Below are 21,952 nucleotides of genomic sequence, written 5' to 3'. Positions count from 1 at the left end.
AGAAGGGTATGATCACCAGCTTAAGTGCTCCCCGTTAACACATCAAAGCACCCAGTGTGCCACCACCTTATAACAAATCAAGCCTTTCACCAGATTGTCTTGCTAACCAGTAGCAGGTCAGCAAACAGCGCTTTTTGGTGAGTATGGCATTCACTTGCTTCATATCACACTTTGCCTACGACTCCCCCCCCCCCCCCCCCCACCTGCACAGCCACCTACGAGCACTCTGGCACCTATACCACACCCCAAGGACGCTATCCCAGCTCACAAAGACACCATCACTCTACCCTTCACTGCCACCACACCACCACCAAACAGCTTTAATTACACCACTAGCTCTACTACACATCCAAAACCACAACGACAGATACACAAACCTCCACACAAATCCATCACCTCCACCCCACGTACTGGAGGTGGTAATCCCACTACAAGTTTATCATTACACCCCCAATCATTAACAAAAATACCAAACTATTTCACCACACCTCACAAACCTCGATTAAAACATACTTTCAACCCTCCAAAAACATACCCCTAGGTCCCAAACGATTACTAACAGGACTAACACCAATCTTACCTCATCTTTTTTAGATCTCCCCTCCACCCTATCCCAGAACATTTTAACAACCCAATTACCCAGCCCGAAAACAGCCCACTCCATACTACAACCGACCCAAAAAAGACCTCTGTCCGACTCAGAAAAAGAGGAAGACGAGGGAAAAGAAAAGAGCAACAAACAGCAATAACCACCACCCCTATATCCACAAACCAACAAACTAAATGCATATTCAACCTGTCCGATCATCACCTTTCCTGTAGCGAAACCACACTATTAGAAAAAGGTTTATCCTTTTGCCCCACCAACCAATCCAATATTTTTTAAATCTTTGCAGATCTCAACTCCTATATCCGGAAACTTACCCTCAAATGACATTTTGCCATTAAAAAACTGCAGCCACCCCCCACCACCAACAACTCCGCCCTCATTATCACCACTGATGATACACTACCCCTCCGTACTGTGTCCCCGTCAGAAATCAATACGGAAAAATGTATCTCCACCAACCTAAAAGGTAGGTCACGTTTTTATCCTGTAGCCTCCAAAGGTAATTATATTGATACCATTTATTCTCTTGTGCTTCACGACCTACAACAGACCCACAGAGACACACCTTTTTCTGCATCCAATCTTAACCATTCTCAAAAATCAGCCATGAAAACATTACAAAATAACCACAATTTAGTTATAAAACCGGCAGACAAAGGGGGCGATTACTAGGTGACACTCGTTACTATGAGACCTTGGACACAGACCCCACTAGTCTACTCAATAAAACTTTGAAATCATTTATCAATGACACATTGCTCAATAATATCATCACCAAAAACGAAAGAAATTTTTTCATCAACACACAACCAAAAACCCCATTCTTTTATTACCTACCGAAAATTCACAAAAGTCTGTCTAAACCACCTGGCTGTCCTATCATCTCCAGCATAAATTCCCTCACCAGCAATCTGTCACAGTTCCTCGACCAACACCTACAGAATCATGTACAGTCCCTAGATTCCTATCTCAAAGACTCCTCAAATCTCATACAACTACTCAGCTCCATGTCCTGGCAACCTGATTATTGGTGGCTCACATGCGATGTCACCTCTTTATATAAAAACATACCCCATTCTTACGGTCTATCAGCTATCCAATATTTTTTGTCATCTAATCCACTAATGCCACAGATCCAACAGTCCTTTCTAATCCAATGCACTGAATTCATTCTGAACAATAACATTTTTACATTCATGGACAAAATATACCATCAAACAAACGGCACAGCTATGGGGTCGTCGTTCGCCCCTTCCTATGCAAATCTATCCATGGGTCTCTTTGAAGTACAAAAAATAAAATATAATAATCCATTTTCACAGAACATCGTTTTCTATAAACGCTACATAGATGACTTAATATTTATCTGGAAAGGTAACACCTCCTCCATCTCATTATTCATAGATTACCTCAATTCAAACGCAGCAGGCCTTCAGTTCACATCCCACCAACACCCCGATACAATAGAATTTCTCTATCTAACTCTATTCATCGGCTCAAATTGCATAAAAACAAAAACGTATTTTAAACCAGTTGATGCAAATAACTACATCCATTTCGAAAGTTTTCACTACCACCCCTGGACCACCAATACACCATACAGTCAATTCAAGAGAATTCATAGAAATTGCACAGATCTACGTGACAACACCCAATCCGAAATACTCACAAAAAAATTCCTGTCCCGCAAATACCCCAAAAAACTAATAAAAAACGCCAAATTCAGAGCTAAGGTCCACAAGCCCCACACCACATCACCCAAGACCAACAGCCCCACTAAAGACAGTTACCCTCGTTTCATCACACGGTTCAATGCCCAGCATCCTCAAATTTGATCCATTCTAAATAACAGATGGGAGATACTACTACAGGATCCCTACCTTCGTCCATTACTACCACCTACACCAGCCATCACATATAGACGAGCGCCCAATCTACATAACATCTTGGCCCCTAGTCGCCTACGCCCAATATCAGAGACCATAGATCCACAAAAAACAATTAACACCAGGATGCGCTCCCTGTAATGCCAGATGTTTAGCATGTACTTTCATTAATACTACCACTAAGTTTACTTCCAATATCACTAACATTGAATACCAGATAAAGGAACACATCACATGTACTTCCAGATACGTTATTTATGTCATATCATGTCCTTGCCACCTCCAGTACGTTGGCCGTACCACCCAACCGGCACGAAGTAGAATAGGCCAACACAAACGTAATATACTAAAAAACTTCCCACTACACAGCGTTTCTAGACACTTTAGCACCCACCACAACAGCGACCCAAGTCTATTTCACATTACTCTTATAGAAAGTGTACACCAAAATCCCTTGGATGCTTTTGAACGTTTAAAAACCAGAGAAATGTTTTGCATACAAATGTTGAGAACCCTTGTCCCCGAGGGCCTCAACGAACAATTAGAGAAAATCTATTGATCCAAATCTACCGTACAAAATAACCTTTTTATGCTAGTCGCCTCTTATCATATCTTCTCTCTTAATTTTAATGTTTCTGTTTTATCTTTATTATTATTTTTATTATTTTTATATTGTCAGAATTGATTCCGTACTCCAATGTTTTATCTATTCTTGCATCCTGATTGTATTTTAATTTTCCTTACTCACATCAGATGCTGTAATTTATACTGATTTTTATCATTTTCTAATTGATTTATACTATACGACACTACTCATAACAATATCATGGAGTCTCATCTTGTATCTTCCTGTTAGCTTCCTTTTTTTTTTTGTCCAGCAGGGGTCAGTATACCACCATTGTGATACCCCATATCACACATATACACACATCTGTGCTTTTTTTCCTTTTCTTTTCTATTTTGTACATTTAATTTAATTTCACCTTTGCATAACAAATCCTTCCCTTTATTTATCCTCATGGTGAAAGTATTATAGACCTGGGCTTAATTAGCAGCCCATACTTTACTTTTTACAAACAAAGGGCAAGATGCCCTGGAGCAATATGGCCACAAAGGCACTTCCTCTTTTGTCATATCCAATCAGCAACACTCCCTCATTCTGGAGGGAAACCACTGCACCGCCCCACTCCCTGATTGGACAGGAGGCGTGGCTATCACACTATTCCATCCACAGTTTTTGGACACCTTGGCACTGAGGCACCAGGTGTTACCCGGACCTTTTACTGGTAAGTGCTTGATTCATCTCTGTCTATCTTACTATTCACACCATTATCCACCTAGACCTGTTTTATGCTCAGTTCCATTTTAGATTACTTTGTATTGATCAGCTTCCCCCCTCATCCCTATCACCACCATATAAGCTCTATTCCCAGGTCCCCCCCTCCCCCCTTGTTTCACAAACATTTTTTGGCCATACCATTATGTTTGATTAATACATTTGTGTAACGGTCGGTGTAACACAGAGAGGATCTGATTACCGGTGATCTGCAGTATCACCGAGAATGCAGATATATACTCGATTATTGATGATCTGCAGTATCACCGATAATCAGATATATCTCTAACCTCTGGACACCTGAGTAATGAGAGTGTTTGATGTAACAGTAATACTTTGAGGATTGCACCTGGAGCAGGTACAGAAGCAGTAAAGAGTACTGCACAGATACAAGTTCCTTCCGTTAACCTGGACTCTCCCTAGAGAGGAGTCAGGCTGAGAGTAGGAAGGACAGAACGTGAGTGACACCAATAAGGAAGTGTCACTGACAGATCTGTGAACTATCTCTAACAGGGAGATAGTTCTTGAGGTCGGGCAAGCCAGGTCGTAAACATACAGACAGATAAGGTACAGAGACAGGAGGCAGATGCGGAGTCTAAGGCAAGCAGAGTTTGGCAACAGAGTATCAGAATGACAAAGGTACAAAATCAGAGATCAGAATAATTGTCAGGGAAGCAGAAGGTCATAACAAATAATCCACAATGCCTAAGCTAAGGTGTGAGTTCCTTGGTCGTCAACACCTGAGAAACTGATCTAGAATATAATACAGATAATAACAGATTTCCTAGACTAAGGTGTGAGATCCTTGGCCATCAACACCTTGGAAACTGGTCTAATAAACACAGATACTGACAAGTTCTGAGTGCTACCACGTAGTGATCGCAACGCCAGACAACAGAGGAGTGCCCAGCACCCAGTATATATACCCAAAGTGCTTCCCAGCTCCTCCCCTAAGTGCTGGACCAATGAGAACAGATGGTTTTGTCAGCTGACCGGCCTGGTCAGCTGACTCTCCTCTGGGTGTCATATAAGCTCTGCCTCTCAGCGCGCGCGTGCGTCCTTCTGAACCTGTGTGGACTATCAGTCCCAGCCACACCAGACATGTTTTGCAATGTATCAGCCTGTTCGAGCGCGGGGCCAGCCGCACCGCCAACCGAGCATGCGGCGGCTTCCCCGCGCTCAGCCACTGTGTCAGTAGTAGGCCCATGCGTACCGACTGCCGCGTCGGACGCGGATTCCGACGCTTTGACTGCTAGGCATGCGGCGGTTTCTCCGTGTTCCGCCCCGCTAGTGGACGCGTGTCTAAACACTCCAGATGCCATGTTAGACGCGGAATCAGCCGCCTCACTCTGAGCACTTGCGACGGCTCTTCCACGTTTTCTCACAATTTGCAACTATTTTCATACTGTTTGCACATACATACTCCCAGGTTCCCCCCTCCCCCCTTGTTTCACATAAATTTTTTTGGCCATACCATTATGTTTGATGCATACGTTTGCAACTATTTTCATACTGTTTGCACATGCAAATAATCATTAGTCACTAAACCCCCACAACCCCCCCCCCCCTGTTTTCCTCCCCCCCCCCCCCACACACACTTACACCACCACCCATACCCACAGACACACCATGCATACATGCATATGTTTCTATCTACATTACACAATACACTAATATGGTACGCCTATGTTTATTTGCTATATTATTACTATATCTTTATACAGTGGTTTGGTTCTGATGTACACCTACTTTTGCCTTTGTCCCTAGTTGTATGCTCCTATGTTATATTGCCTGAGGAAGCAGGTTTACACCTGTGAAACTCGTTGCGCCCCCCTTGGAGTATGCCAATAAAATTTATTTAGATTTGAACTGACAGTTTATAGTGTCTGCTTACAGGAGGTAAGTCCACCGCTGCCTCCAAAGCACTTTTAAACGTTTTATTACCTGATTTTATCCTGCTGGAGCCTCTGTTCTTTCTACATAATATTAATTATCCACCCTTGTTGGAGGGGGATAACCCTTTTTTCCTGTCTACAGAGAGCGACTTCTTATTCCTGAGTGGGGACAGGATAATCTCCTCACCTGCCTATACAGTGGTTGCCCGGAGGTAACCCTGTCTTGTGAGTATATATATTGTACTCTTTACACATATCCATTTTTGCAGTACTTACTACACTATATTGGGCTCTCGGTTTCCCTCTTCTGTATTCATTGATTATTTCAAGTGATACACACACCTTTTGTGCAGGAGTGATCCAATAGAGCTAAAGTGTAGTAAGGTGATTAGTAATTTATTAGAATGAGGAGCGCATTTGTAGGCAACCTTTCCATTTAAAATTTACAGAAAGTAATTACTTCCTGTAATTGCTTCCTAATGCACGTGCGCATGACCCCAGTGCTTATCGGTCAAAGGTATCATGTGATCCCCTGAGCCTTCTGGCTGCATTGATTGGTCTAAGGAATCATGTGATCTCTTGGCCAATCAGTGTCCTCCCTGTCCCTTCAATGAACTCTGTCTGTGAAAGAGACAGTGTTCATTGAAAAAAATGTTTTTTAATGTAAAAAAAAAAAATATTTTAAAAAAGTGTTCATGTCCCCCCAAAGCAATGATTGGTGCAAGAGATCATGAGGTCCCTGAACCAATTAGTGTGCCTGAAGATCTGTACCCACGATGTGATATTTGCGTTGTTTTTTTCACAGTGGGCGACTTATTCACAATAAATTATTGTTTTTGTGATATCGTGAACATTGTTTAACGAAAATTAGCTAAACGATGGTTACCGACGTGCGGCGTTTACGACTGTCATGATGGATCACTGATTGCTCAGATCCCCGTTGCCCAGCTTGAGCATTTTAACACGATTAAATGATCATTTGCGCCTTTGTTACCATGGTAGTGAAGATGGATCGGTTAACGATCGCTGATCCCCGATACATCGTCACGTTAGTAGTTAGCTTATATTTGAGTGAAGATTGTTACAGCCAGTAATAAGAATTGCCATTCATAAAAACAAGTAACAATGTTAACCACTTGAGGACCACAGTGTTAAAACCCTCTAAAGACCAGAACATTTTTTACTAAATTGGCCACTGCAGCTTTAAGACCTCGCTACAGGGCCGCACAACTCAGCACACAAGTGATCCCCCCCCCCCCTTTCTCCCCACCAACAGAGCTCTCTGTTGGTGGGGTCTGGTCGTACCCAAGATGTTTGTTTGTTTTTTATAAATATTTATTTCATTATTTATTAACCCATTCGCGTTCCGTCATTTTCACTTGAGAAATGTTCACCTCCCATTCATTAGCCTATAACTTTATCACTACTTATCACAATGAACTGATCTATATCTTGTTTTTTCCGCCACCAATTAGGCTTTCTTTGGGGGGTACATTTTGCTAAGAGCCACTTTACTGTAAATGCATTTTAACAGGAAGAATAAGAAAAAAACGGAAAAAATCATTATTTCTCAGTTTTCAGCCATTATAGTTTTAAAATAATACATGCCTCCATAATTAAAACTCACGTATTGTATTTGCCCATATGTCCCGGTTATTACACCATTAAAATTATGTCCCTATCACAATGTATGGCGACAATATTTTATTTGGAAATAAAGGTGCATTTTTTCCGTTTTGCATCTATCACTATTTACAAGTTTAAAATAAAAAAAATATAGAAATATATCATCTTTACATTGATATTTAAAAAGTTTAGACCCTTAGGTAAAGATTTACGTTTTTTTTTTATTGTAATGTTTTTTTTTTATATCAAACATTTTATTTAGGTAGTTTTGGGAGGGTGGGATGTAAACAATATGTTTATAATGTAAATGTGTGTTAATTTTTTTTTTTTTTTACTTTTAGTTGTAGTATTACTTTTTGGCCACAAGATGGAGGCCATGAGTTTGTTTACATGACGTCACTCTAAGCGTAACATACGCTTAGAGCGACGCACGGGGGAGGTAACAGCCAGAAAAGGCGCAGCTTCCGAGAGAAGCTGTCGCTTTTTCAGGGGGGGAGAGGAATCAGTGATCGGGCACCATAGCCCGATTCACTGATTGCCTGGCTAACGAACCGCGGGCCGGGAGCGCAATTGGCCGCGGGAGCGCGCATGTTTCCTGGACGTAGTTTCTACGTCTAGGAACCAAAATAGGTTAAATACATTTGTGCATTTTTTTTATTATTTTTATACTTGGCCCACCAGCCAATCCCTGTGATCAGCTGTCATAGGCTTCAGCTTATGACAGCCGATCACTTCCCTGCCTCTGGAGTGGACAGCCATGTCACACGGCTGTCCCCAGTACAGCACTGCCTTAGATCACAGCGCTGTACAGGGTAATTAGACATTGGTTTCACCGTCTAACAGTCTCCTAGCGGCTGGGAGACTGAAGGCAGAGCGGACCTTACACCCATCGGCGTGACACTGTCGGCTAGTGGTTAAATTAGTCAAGCTTTCTTGAAATGCACGTGTGATTTTGCACAATGCAAAATAGCACAAAATGCTTTTAAATGGCGATGCGCACATTCGTTCTCCGGGCCGTAATTCGTGCTAGTAAAAGAACTGATTCCCTGCCGCATAAAATTGCAATGCGCATTCAGTTCCCATAGACTGCTAGCAGGTGTCGGTAGTCTATGGTGGATGACGCATGCGCAACAACGCACAAAGGACGCAAAAATTGAGTGGGAAAAACACCAGTGTTTTCCGCAGACACAAATGTGGCCTTTCTCTAACTGTGCTTCTTTCACAGCAGTTCTCTGTTGCCTCACATCTGTATTCTGAGGTGGCTCAGGTTAGGCATAGATAGGGGAAAGTTAGTGTTAAGCATAAACAGGGTGTATAATTTCAATGTGAGGAAAAATTGGAACAAAAATGAAGGTAATGGGCATGAAATAACGGTAATAGAATATTGGTCATTTCACCAATATTCTATTATTCACTATAGTAGAATATTAGTAATTTAAATTTCTGCTATCACCCACCATACCCTAACTCTCACCTGAACCCTCTGCTAATTATACCTTACCTTAACCACCCCTCAATTACTCCTAACCCTAACCACCCACCACCTGCTCCTAACACTAACCAGTTCCTGTCTAAAAGAACTGCAAAAAAGCCATAGGCGCACCTTGAGAATAATGGAATGTTGTGCATCCAGTTTGTTATCCAATTACCTATATGTGACATCATTTTAATCATAATGAGTTGTAGAATACATTTTGATGTGTTAGCTAGGCCACTGTCACATAAAAAATAGGTAGGGACAAACGCAATCCATTATAAAAAAAAAATGTCATTTTCAAAATTATGATCAAACTTGGGAAAGTTTCAGCAAAACTACACGAGTCGGTAGGTTACACAATATCCACTTTTGAATAGCCCTGGTTGTGGCTTTCCACAGTGGTGACATTTGTTGCCTTTTTCTGATGTCCTGACTCTTCTGGGGCAATGCAAACAGAGATTGGCACTGTAAAAAGTAGTGCAAAACATTTCCTTACAAAAAACCCATAGGCGCACCTCGAGAATAATGGATTGCTGTGCATTTAGGTTGTTATCAAATGACGTGTATGCAACCTAATTTTAATCATAATGCGTTGTAAAATAAATTTTGATGAGTCTTATTGCTTGAACCCCTGTCCCATAAAAAATAGGTAGTGACAAACTCAATTAAATATGAATAAAGATGACATTTTTAAGTTATGATCAAACTTGGGAAAGTTTCAGCAAAATTACATGAGTCTTAGCTTACAAAATGCCCACTTTTGAATAACCCTGGTTGTTAGCTTTCCGTAATGATGACATATATGGCCTTTTTCTGCTGTCCAGACTCTACTGGAGCTATTCAAACAAAGTATGCTGCTAAAATACTTTGTGTCCAAAGCCACATGGACACTTGGTCATTAATGGCATTCTAGATGCCCAGATAGTTATCAGATGACATATATGGGGTATGCTTTTAATCATGAAAAGTTGTAGAATAGATTTTAGGGGGGGGGGGGGGGTTGGGTTGAGGCCTATGTCTTACGAATTATGTTTAGTGACAAACTGAATAAACAGCAATGATTTTTATTTTCATATATTCAGTACCAAAAAAAAAAAGCTGGTCAAAATAAAACAAAGTGACAGAATTCTAAACAGGATACATATACATAAATCATTACCTTAGGGCAGGGGTGTCAAACTCAAATAGACGGAGGGCCAAAATGTAAAATGTAGAACAGGTCGAGGGCCGACAAGTATATTTATCCCCCCCCCCCCCCCTCCCCAATTTGGTATGATCGCACTACACCCCACAATTTGCACCGCACGTTATAGCCACGGTGCAGAAAAACAAAACAGCCTCAGTATAGGGAGGTAGCCGGGTATAATTGACCCCTGTATAGGAAGCCAGGTATAGTTGCTCCTAGTATAGGTAGCCAAGAATAGGTGCCCCCAGTACAGGTAGCCAGGCATAGGAGCCCAAGAATAGGTAGCTATGCATAGCTGGTTCCCTAGTTTAGGTAGCCAGGCATAGAAGGTGCCCCAGTACAGGTAGCCAGGCATAGCAGGTTCCCCAGTTTAGGTAGCCAGGCATAGCTGGTTCCCTAGTTTAGGTAGCCAGGCATAGAAGGTGCCCCAGTACAGGTAGCCAGGCATAGCAGGTTCCCTAGTTTAGGTAGCCAAGCATAGCAGGTGCCCCAGTTTAGGTAGCCAGGCATAGCAGGTTCCCCAGTTTAGGTAGCCAGGCATAGCAGGTGCCACAGTTTAGGTAGCCAGGCATAGCAGGTGCCCCAGTTTAGGTAGCCAGGCATAGCAGGTTCCCCAGTTTAGGTAGCTAGGCATAGCAGGTTCCCCAGTTTAGGTAGCCAGGCATAGCAGGTGCCCCAGTTTAGGTAGCCAGGCATAGCAGGTGCCCCAGTTTAGGTAGCCAGGCATAGCAGGTGCCCCAGTTTAGGTAGCCAGTCATAGCATGTGCCCCAGTTTAGGTAGCCAGGCATAGCAGGTGCCCCAGTTTAGGTAGCCAGGCATAGCAGGTTTCCTTTAATTTTTATTTGATTTCCATATATTTGCAGCCAGCAGTTTGTGTGTGACATGCAGCCCTGCCATGCCTGTCAGGGCTCTGCAATATGTCACATACACAGCACCGTAAGGAATTCTGTGTCATCTGCTCTTAGCTGCAGAGGTCGTATACCCCCGGAGCAGATGACACCTCTCACCCTGAAAAACACAATGCTTTTATACCTGGCTGACTGGGGGAGAAGACACTGTCCTGAGCAGACACGCAGCTCTCTCTCACCTATAGCTGCTACTGGTTGACTGCACGGAGTTAGTGGGGGCGGTCTCAGTCAGCTGGCTGCCTCTCTCTTATTGGCTGGAGGGAGGCACCAGCAGAAAAAAAGAATGCCTCTGATTGGAGGGCGGGGGGAAAGCTTGATCCTTCTCACTGTGTGGCCGCTCTGCCTATAGCTGCGGTGCACACAAGAATTGAAAAAGAGAATCAAGGGCAGTGATTTGTTCCTGGCAAAAGGTCTTAGAACAGGGTAAAATGAATATCTTTTGGCGGAACAGTGCGGGCCCGCTAGAGTGGCTGCGGGCCAACTTTCAAAGCACCGCGGGCCACTAGTAATGTTAATTAAAAAACCAGCCGCGGGCCAAGTTTTCTGGCGCTGCAGGCCAAATTTGGCCCGCGGGCTAGAGTTTGACACATGTGCCTTAGAGACTCAGCTTTTTTTTATATGTATGCCATGAGGGTATATTACTTTTATTTTTGCAAATGATGGCTTGTAATTATTGTTAGGGTACAATGTGAAAACAAGAAACACAACACAGAAAAAATACACCTTTAGGGCTCATTCACAATGTAGGAGTTTTCGTTTTTTTTTACACGCGGGCGATTTTTAAAATCGTCCACTAAACGCTTGTGCAATGACTGTCGATGAGAAGGGTCATATCAGCGAAGGTCGTTCACTGTCCATTCAGTAAAGCAGTGCATGAACCATTTTTTAGGTGATTTCGCCTCAATGGAAAGTATAGGAGAAACGCAAAACGCTCACAAAATCGGTTTGTGTAGCAATTGCGTTCACGCTTTTAAGAATAAATAATTGTGTTTATTCTTTTCTGGGTCAAAGAGTTCCCTTCCTGACTTCTGTCAGGGAGTGAAGTACAAAACCGCTCTCAAAAATAAAACGCTTAGAAAACCATTAAGCACAAAAACGAATCACTCACCCAAGTGCCGGGAATTGGAAAAAAAAAAAAAGCCTCAAAAACAGCCCGACGTGGACGGACATGCGAGCCGAACGCAATGTGAACAAGGTCTTACTTCCAAATTATATATTATCCCCATACAATGCACTAGGGACATAATTTAAAAACTATGAAACACTATTATAGCACGTTTCAATATGAATTTACTGGTTGCATAATAAGAAGTTTGAACTTTTCTATAATTCTGAGACCCACGCTTAGCATAGGTCTCAGAATTATCTTGTAATACAGTGGCTTGCAAAAGTATTCGGCCCCCTTGAAGTTTCCACATTTTGTCACATTACTGCCACACATGAATCAATTTTATTGGAATTCCACGTGAAAGACCAATACAAAGTGGTATACACGTGAGAAGTGGAATGAAAATCATACATGATTCCAAACATTTTTTACAAATAAATAACTGCAAAGTGGGGTGTGCGTAATTATTGAGCCCCCTTTGGTCTCAGTGCAGTCAGACATTTCCTGATCAGTGCTAATGACTAAACAGGGTGCACCTGTGTGTAATCTAATGTCAGTACAAATACAGCTGCTCTGTGACGGCCTCAGAGGTTGTCTAAGAGAATATTGGGAGCAACAACACCATGAAGTCCAAAGTACACACCAGACAGGTCAGAGATAAAGTTATTGAGAAATTTTAAGCAGGCTTAGGCTACAAAAAGATTTCCAAAGCCTTGAACATCCCATGGAGCACTGTTCAAGCGATCATTCAGAAATGGAAGGAGTATGGCACAACTGTAAACCTACCAAGACAAGGCCGTCCACCTAAACTCACAGGCCGAACAAGGAGAGCGCTGATCAGAAATGCAGTCAAGAGGCCCATGGTGACTCTGGACGAGCTGCAGAGATCTATAGCTCAGGTGGGGGAATCTGTCCATAGGACAACAATTAAGCCCAATCTACACAATACGATTTTTTATGCGGTTCTATTTACGATCCGATTAAATCAGACATGTCCGATCGGGATTCGATTCAATTCGATTTGCCATTGCAAAACAATGGCGAATCGAATTAAATCAAATCTAATCCCGATCGGACATGTGGGATTTAATTGGATCGTAAATAGAACCGTAATTGAATCACAAAGAATCGTATCGTGTAGATGGGACTTTAGTCGTGCACTGAACAAAGTTGGCCTTTATGGAAGAGTGGCAAGAAGAAAGCCATTGTTAACAGAAAAGCATAAGAAGTCCAGTTTGCAGGTTACCACAAGCTATGTGGGGGACACAGCAAACGTGGAAGAAGGTGCTCTGGTCAGATGAGACCAAAATGGAACTTTTTGGCCAAAATGCAAAACGCTATGTGTGGCGGAAAACTAACACTGCACATCACTCTGAACACACCATCCCCACTGTCAAATATGGTAGTGGCAGCATCATGCTCTGGGAGTGCTTCTCTTCAGCAGGGACAGGGAAGCTGGGCAGAGTTGATGGGAAGATGGATGGAGCCAAATACAGGGCAATCTTGGAAGAAAACCTCTTGGAGTCTGCAAAAGACTTGAGACTGGGGCGGAGGTTCACCTTCCAGCAGGACAACAACCCTAAACATAAAGCCAGGGCAACAATGGAATGGTTTAAAACAAAACATATCCATGTGTTAGAATGGCCCAGTCAAAGTCCAGATCTAAATCCAATCGAGAATCTGTGGCAAGATCTGAAAACTGCTGTTCACAAACGCTGTCCATCTAATCTGACTGAGCTAGAGCTGTTTTGCAAAGAAGAATGGGCAAGGATTTCAGTCTCTAGATGTGCAAAGCTGGTAGAGACATACCCTAAAAGACTGGCAGCTGTAATTGCAGCAAAAGGTGGTTCTACAAAGTATTGACTCAGGGGGCTGAATAATTACACACACCCCCAAAAAAATGTTTGGAATCATGTATGATTTTCATTCCGCTTCTCACATGTACACCATTTTGTATTGGTCTTTCACGTGGAATTCCAATAAAATTGATTCATGTTTATGGCAGTTATGTGACAAAATGTGGAAAACTTCAAGGGGGCCAAATACTTTTGCAAGCCACTGTATCTTGTAGTTTGGTTGAGCATACACATGGTTGCTAAATTCAAATAAATAAATGGGGTTGATTGATTTACAAAACTTTTCTTGTTAATTAACTCACCTGTTTTTCACTTAATCTAGTTAAAACCTTTTCAGCAAGAAATAACCTAAAAGTACTAAACATAATACAAAAAGAGAAAAGGTAAAGTTATACTATTTAGGAGCAACTTATTTTTGTGTGAAATAGTTTTATTGATTTTTTGCACGTACAAAAAAAAATAGAAACAAAACACCTCCCCCCTTCATTGCAATCTCCCCTCATCCACAGATCCCCCATCTATATTATCTGCGGCAGTGCCATGCCATGCCATGGGCGCCACAGTATCATGGGCCTGCTCCTGTTCTGCACCACCATGCCTGCCCTCGTGCCTCTCCATCACTCAGACCTCAAATCAGATATATTCTGTTATTTGGGGAACATGGCTACTTAATTCATGCATATAGGGTGCAGTTGACTTAGTGTTAGAAAACAGGACAGAGTGAGAATAAGAAGAGATATTTTCAAAAAAGTAACTTCAGCAATATCCCAAGACCAAAAACACAGGCAACCATAACTCAAGTAAGCGAGAAAAGACACTGTTTTTAGAGGGGAATGTTACTCTGACTGAGGGGAGGGGGGGGGGCGCAATTTCCGTGTTTGCCATAGGCTCTATAGAACACAGGTATGCCCCTGCCTAACATAATTTAAAGAACATTTAAGTACGGTAATATCAAAAAGTTTCATAACAAACTCAAATTTCGATAGCCAGCTGCTCCATATCTTATAAAATGTATTTTGGGATCCTCTCTTCAGGAACAATTTATTTTAGTGATTATTTTTATTGGAAGGTACTAAAAACAGTTTTTTTTATAGATAAAATCTTCACATTAAAATACGAGTCCTGCCATTATTTGAGTTCAACTGGAACCCACTAGGAGTGCTTTTCTGAATGCTTTGTGATTTGCTTTGAAAAGCTCTTGCTAATGTAATACTATGGGAATGATCCTACTTGAGTGATGTGATTCTATAAAAATCCCCCATAGCATTGCATTAGCAAGAGCTTTTTCAAATCACTAGCCGCGTTTAGAAAAAGCTGCTAGTGGGTTTGAGCCCTTAGAAGCAAATGGTGAGCTTCTGAGAGGAATTGATGGTGAGGTAGGTTTGTAATATTTATTTGCAGGTACATCATGTGTTTATTTAACCACTTGATGACCCAGCCTTTACCCCCCCCCCCCCCTTAAGGACCAGCGCTGATTTCGCTGATCTGTGCTGGGTGGGCTCTACAGCCCCCAGCACAGATCAAACAACAGGCAGAGCGACCAGATCGCCCCCCATTTTTCCCCACTAGGGGGATGATGTGCTGGGGGGGTCTGATCGCTCCTGCTTGCGTGTGGCTGGCGGGGGGGGGCACCTCAAAGCCCCCTCCACCGCAGGATTCCCCCTCTCCTCCCTCCCTTCCCCGGAGATCGGAGGCTGCATAGGAACGGATCTGTCCTGTGCAGCCTCTAACAGGCTCCTGCCTGTCATGTGACAGCGATCCCCGGCCGCTGATTGGCCGGGGATCGCTGATCTAGTACAATGCTGCTACTGTTAGCAGCGTTGTACTAATGTAAACAAAGCAGATTATTTCCGCTTGTGTTACATTTAGCCTTCTTTTTCTGATTAATTAGCCTGCAGCCGGCGACGCAGATGTGCGTCGCTGGTCCTGCAGCTGCCACTTTGCCGACGCGTGTTATGAGTGCGCGGTCGGCAAGTGGTTAAAAAAAAATTAGCACCGATCTTTGAATGCATAAATTAAGATATAAACCCCAATTTAAATTTTTAATTTTTTATACTTTCTTCACAAACTGACTTTAGCTCTTCACAAACTGACTATATTAATTTAGTACAAGGAACTTCCAACAGAGACCACGGTTAGACAATAGAGGTGACCATACAAAGGTCCACGTAATTGTTTGAATTACCCTGTAATACCCTCTTATGTGAAAACGTGCATGCCAAAGCATAGTATATGAAACTAAGACTAAACTTTGGCCTGGATCCGCTAGAGCTGTTTCAGCAGTGATTTCTGCTTTCTAAAAATTGCCAGCGATTCCAAAAGCGATAGGCTAATGAAGGCCTATGGCGTTGATTCCACAGGAGCGATTTGGATTTGGAAATCGATTGTGATTTGGAGATTACAATTGCGGTGCCTGCAGAATTTTCTGAGAAATTTCATTCAGGGAATGCAGGGGCTAAAATCGCATACTCTAAAATCGCTCTAGAAATCACTCTATATTTAGCAGCAAAATTGCTCTAAAAAATGCTAGTGGTTTTGAGAATGATTTGTAATCTTTAGTAAGCCACAGGCCTAATACCTGCTTTGAAAACTGTACAAAGTAAATGACCATATACAGGTAGTTTTCGGTTAACAAACGAGCTGGGTATAGTGATAGGATAGTAGGTTCGTTCTTAACCTGAATCTGTTCTTAAGTTGGAACAATGTGCTATCTCTGTCCCCTGTCCCTCCTTTGTGCCCCCGTGTGCCTACAATGTCCCCCTCTGTGTCACATCTGTCCTCTGTACCTGCTTATACAAGTTTAAAAGCCATTTTTTCTTTAATTTATTTAAAATCGATTTTCTCAAAAACTAAAAGTCCAATTTGAAAAATCCATACCATTCGTATCGGCGGGTCTATCTGTCAGGGGCTATCTGTATATTGTAGGTTTCCCTCCTCTCCAAATGAATCAAGTAAAGTAAGTCAAGTAAGTTTAGCTGCAGAGAAACCTTATACAAGTGTATTTAATGTGAGACCATGGTACAGTTATTTTCTAGGGGCAGATAAAAGCAGTTTTACGTAATATTTTAAAGTAGATCTTGTTATTCTAAAATTGTGTTTGAGAATGATTTTCAACAATTCTTATAACTAGTATTAGCGCCCTGTTGGTCCTGTGCTCATAATAATCACTTCTATGGATATTTTGAATAGTGGTAAACATTAACAAATTGTTCCCTATTCCGTTCTTGCACCTCTTGACACTGTAGTTGCCATTGGCAGGTTTTGGTGCGCTGTATCAATTGTTATGTATAGCGTGCATGGGGGGCCCCATGTAAGACTTGCATCAGGGCCCAGAGCTCCTAAGCTAAGCCACTGTACTGACAGTTACTGTATAGTGATGTAGCGAACCTCAGACTTCAAAGGACACTGGACAGGGGCATGCCAGAGAGGGATGCATGAAAAAAGTCCCACCAACAATTACGTAGTGACGCAGAGTCGTGTTTTAATCTCTAAAGGACAGAAATCCCAGTACATTCCTAAATTTGTGGAATTAAGTGCTTTTAAACGTCCAGTGTGTGTACATGGTGATAAGGTAGTGTAAGGGTTAGAGCGGGTTCACACTGACAAAAAATGCTGTGTTTAACACAGAGTAAACAACCGCAAAGAGCTTTAGTGATAACGTCAGGTGAGCAAATCATTGTTTTTGCTAGTTGACACCTACAGGGCATAAATGTTAGTCCTCTCGGCGGCAATCTTTGTGTAGTGGTTGCCGTGCTTGTGCGCACGTTCGTGGGAGTGCAGGCGATCGTAGTTTTCCAGCCCCTATGATCAGGCTGAGGTAGTTAAGTGACCAAAAAAAACACTGATTCTGCACTGAGGGCTTATACAGGGGGCAGTAGTGGATACTAGATAAGAGAAGTGGTGGTGAAAGATTATTGGGCTATGGTCGGTGCACTGCTAGGACCAGCAGACCTGTCTCCAACAGCTAACGTGTGCACTGGACACACAGAATTGCAATATAACAATAGCAAGAAAAAGAAAAACAGCCCATACAAGGGCGATTGATTTATCAAGTTGGTGCACTACTAGGACCAGCAGACCTGTCTCCAAAAGCTAATGGGTGCACTGCACACACAGCATTGCTATATAACAATAGCAAGAAAAAGAAAAACAGCCATTAGAAGAGTGAACTACTGTAGCACTAAGCACTGACTGTACCTGCCTGTAACAGCTAAAGTGCACTCTGTGGACACACTGAACAGCAATATCACGAGAACAACACACAGCCTTTAGAAGGGCTCTGGGGGTTATGTAGATGGTGAATTGGTACTGTAGAAGAAAGAAACTACACTGGGGACACAGAACACAGGCCTAACTAATGCTTTCCCTATCTGCAGAAATGCTCTGTCCTTAGTCTCCTTCACAGAAGCCAAACACAGACTGCAAAATGGCTGCTGTGCTGGTTTTCTGATAGGTGGGGGGGCGGTCCAGATGGGAGGAATAGCTCATTGGCTCCCATGTGTCTGCTGAATCTAGGGTGAGAAGTCAATTTTTGGCTCCATTATAATGTATAGGGGCGAATCAAACATGCCATATGTCCACGAACAGACGCGAACGTTAATACGTGTTGTTTGCCGCAAACTATTCGCTGGGCGAACAGTTCAGGCCATCTCTATTAATGTACTGTTTTCCTCCCGCTGATGTTTCCTCATTCTATTTCTCGACTTTTGTTCGCAATTCATGTACAATGAATCCCCTGTGTTGCATGTACATGCTAAGAAATAATGTCATCACACATACAGTATGGCAGAGAGGGGGCTCAAGACAGTCAGACTGCCAGGTATCAAAGCAGAGCCATGAGTACTGTCAAATTGTAGGTGGTTGTTAGCATCAAGTGGCTCCTGGAATTGGGTATTTCTTCATGGAACCTTGAAGAAAATATTTACTTAAAGAGAACCAGAGACAAAGCACCCTCATGTATTTTACTACATTTATCAATGGGAACATGACAGTAAACACCTACCCTGCTCTCTGTTTCATTCTTCTCTGCTTAATTTGCCCATTATCAGCTCTGATAAGAATCCCTGTGTGATGATTTGCTCAGCTGCCTGTGCAGGCAGGCAGCTTTTTGACCATTGTTTTGATTTGCATGCTGCAGGACTCTGGAAAGAAAAGCTTCTGTCAGTTTTGCAGCTTGTGTTGCTGAGGAATTTGCATACATTAGTCATGCAAATCCCTTACCTGCCTTCTTTTGATGACTGGCACTATAAAAGCATTCTGCTCCCAGAATGCTTTGCTGGACATTTCCTTTCCATGGTCTGTTCCTGATGGACACTGCTGGAGTGTCAGCCATTGCTATCTAGTATAGTTAATTCCTGGGGGTTGCTTTAGGCTCCCCTTCTAGCCCAGTCAGGTTGTATTATCTGTATTGCCTGTTCTGTCTTGTCTTGCCTGTTGCCATTGTCCTGCCCCAATGGTGGTCGACAGGAAATGGTTCTGATCTCTGTTCTTGGAGTATAGCTGGTGCAGCGGTTGCTACCAGCTATCTCTTCTGTTCTGTCTCCTGGGATCGCGCTAGCTACTTTTCGCTAGCGCTGGGGATCCTTCTGTTCTGTCTTCTGGGATCGCGCTAGCTACTTTTCGCTAGCGCTGGGGATCCTTCTGTTCTGTCTTCTGGGATCGCGCTAGCTACTTTTCGCTAGTGCTGTGGATCCTATCTCTCGTTTGTCCCTGTTTTCGTGTGTCTGTCTTGTCCGCTACGCTTGCTGCAGGCTCGGTGAGGTAACCGTTAAGCAAGCGCTCGCGTCCTCTGTTTCATGTTTGTCTGTTAATGGTTAGTTAGGCGTGCTTGTCTCTATTGTGCTTATCACGTGGAGATCGCGCATAACTGCGTGCACTGTTGCGAATGAGTGCGGTGTTCGCGGTAAGCTAGCGTTTGTTATTTTCCGTATCTCCTTATTGTATTTGCTGTGCCTTTGCTACCCTCGTATTCTATTCTGATCTGCCTTGTGTCACGTCTGGCGATCGCACCTCTCGCGATCGCGTTCCTATTTCGTATCTGCTGTTGTGTGTGCGCGGTCGCGGGGTGGCGACTGGATTGGCGCACACACATACAACCTATCCCTTTGCTCAATCTCATTCGCAATCGCCTCTCTTGCGATTGCGTTCTGCGCTTCGTACAATTCCTGTCTGGCACTTGTGGAGGTACAGAGGATTGGTTCCTCTGCACTCACCAGCGCCATCTGCCGACAGGAATTTCCCTCTACAGGTGCGTAGCACCTTTTGCTGGGTGCCTGCAAATATACGCTTGTGGAGGATTTCCGCCGTGTCAGCGCACGCGTTGTGCGCTGATCACGGGGAAAGTTCCACAATCGTTACAGAATGTCCAGCCCAACCCAAAACACCAGTGTAGACGGAATTTCCGATTTGTACGATTTTGTCGAATATGGCTCTTGTAGCTTTAAGAGATTTAAAAAACTTGAACCTGAATCAGCAGACAAATTTTTGTCTGAGTGTACGAAACTGTTAGCGAACCCTGAATTCCAATGCACCCCAGTGTCTACCTGGGCCCCCCAAATGGTCTACATTCTGTTGGGGGGCGAAATGTCAATGTGGGGTTATGATGTGTTAAATCATACCACCCTGAGTCAAAGACCCCTGGAATTCTTGGCCTTTTTAATTCACAATTGGCTGAGATTACCTCAATTACCATACCCCCTTAATGAGTTGTTGTCAGCAGCTCAATCAGCTGTTCCATCTACTCTTTCGTCCACAAAGCAGCCATCCAAAGCCTCTAAGTCTAAACTTAAAAGATCTAGGAAGGCTTCCCAGCGGAAAGATCCGTTGCCCATAGCAAACAAAAATCAAGAGGTTATTTCTGTCAAGTCTGAAATGGGCAAAACCATGCAGTATGATAATGATGTTTATAATGCATCTGCTGATCAGTTTCCAGGTTTTTTGCCCCAATCCAAAGCTTATGTGGATCCTGCTATAGGTAGGATCGCACACTACATTAAAGCAGTTAAAAAATCTGTTCTTGTTCCTGAACTCCACCCCTATGAAGATTATCTGGATACTGGCCTGTTTGAACCCCCATTTGCTTCCTGGGATGTTGGGGCCTTGCTGGAGGAATTCGATTTTGATTGGAAAGCCTTTTGCGATTTTTACATTGCAAAAAGCGAAGATGTCTTGAATGCTTGTCTTGATTCTATGTACCTTCTGATTGATTCCGATGAATGTGACAAGGATGATGTGGATCTGGTGATCTATGTATGGCAAACGATTTTGGATGAGTTGCACACACACCAACCAATTGATTCCAATAAAGAGACATCGTTGTCGGATGATTGTTCCTGCCTTTCTGGGGTAAAGCATGAGAATCTTGACTTTGTGCAATCTGAAATGAATGAGTATGCCGCTGTGGTTGATTCCTGTGCGAATCCTGGAGGATTCTCTCCTGACAGTGTGCGGTTTGAATCTGTGCGATCTGATGCCTGTTTCTCGGATGTTCCTGCAGATTGTGATTGGCATGAGTCTGCCGGTTTCCTCAAGGATGTGTGGGATCCTTTGTCATTTAGAAACAGATCTTTGAGATCTTCCATCTGTGACCCTGCTATGGGGAAAGTTTCTCGACTGTGCAGCGTCAAAAGTAAAATTAATATGTCTAATAGAGTTTTTCCTGATGTTGTCGCTATTTCTACTGCAAATGCGCCTTTGTCTCGCCCTGTTCACACCTGTGAGGGCCTGTGGCCTGATGACAGTTGCTCCAGTGTTTCTGTCCTAAACGCTTTGCAGTCTGCTCCGCAGATCGCAGAGATGTGCGCTAGGGAAGCGTCAGTTTCACAACCTAAAGCGATCCTGGATTCGCAAATTTTGCCCTCTGTCTCCTCGGATTCGACATCGTTAGCCGAGTCTAAGAGTGAGACAGCACTTTCGTTTTGCGAATCTGACTATGAAGCGTCTTTGCTGGGTCCAGAGAGGGTTTCTCTGAGCCTGCCCTGTACCATGAATAACAAAATGATGTCCAATCACACTGACATTTGGGAGTCCCTTTCTTGCTTTGAAGAAAGTTCTGACTCTCCACC

General features: G+C 43.0%; 1 protein-coding gene across 3 annotated transcripts in view; it reads left to right on the top strand.

Annotated features, from left to right (window-relative positions):
• LOC137521181 (coagulation factor XIII B chain-like) overlaps positions 1 to 21,952 on the top strand; it is a 268,933-nt gene that overhangs the window by 212,989 nt on the left and 33,992 nt on the right. The window lies entirely within an intron of this gene.

The sequence above is a fragment of the Hyperolius riggenbachi genome, chromosome 6, assembly GCF_040937935.1.
Source record: "Hyperolius riggenbachi isolate aHypRig1 chromosome 6, aHypRig1.pri, whole genome shotgun sequence".
NCBI lineage: Eukaryota > Metazoa > Chordata > Amphibia > Anura > Hyperoliidae > Hyperolius > Hyperolius riggenbachi.
This window is presented reverse-complemented; position numbering and strand designations above follow the sequence as displayed.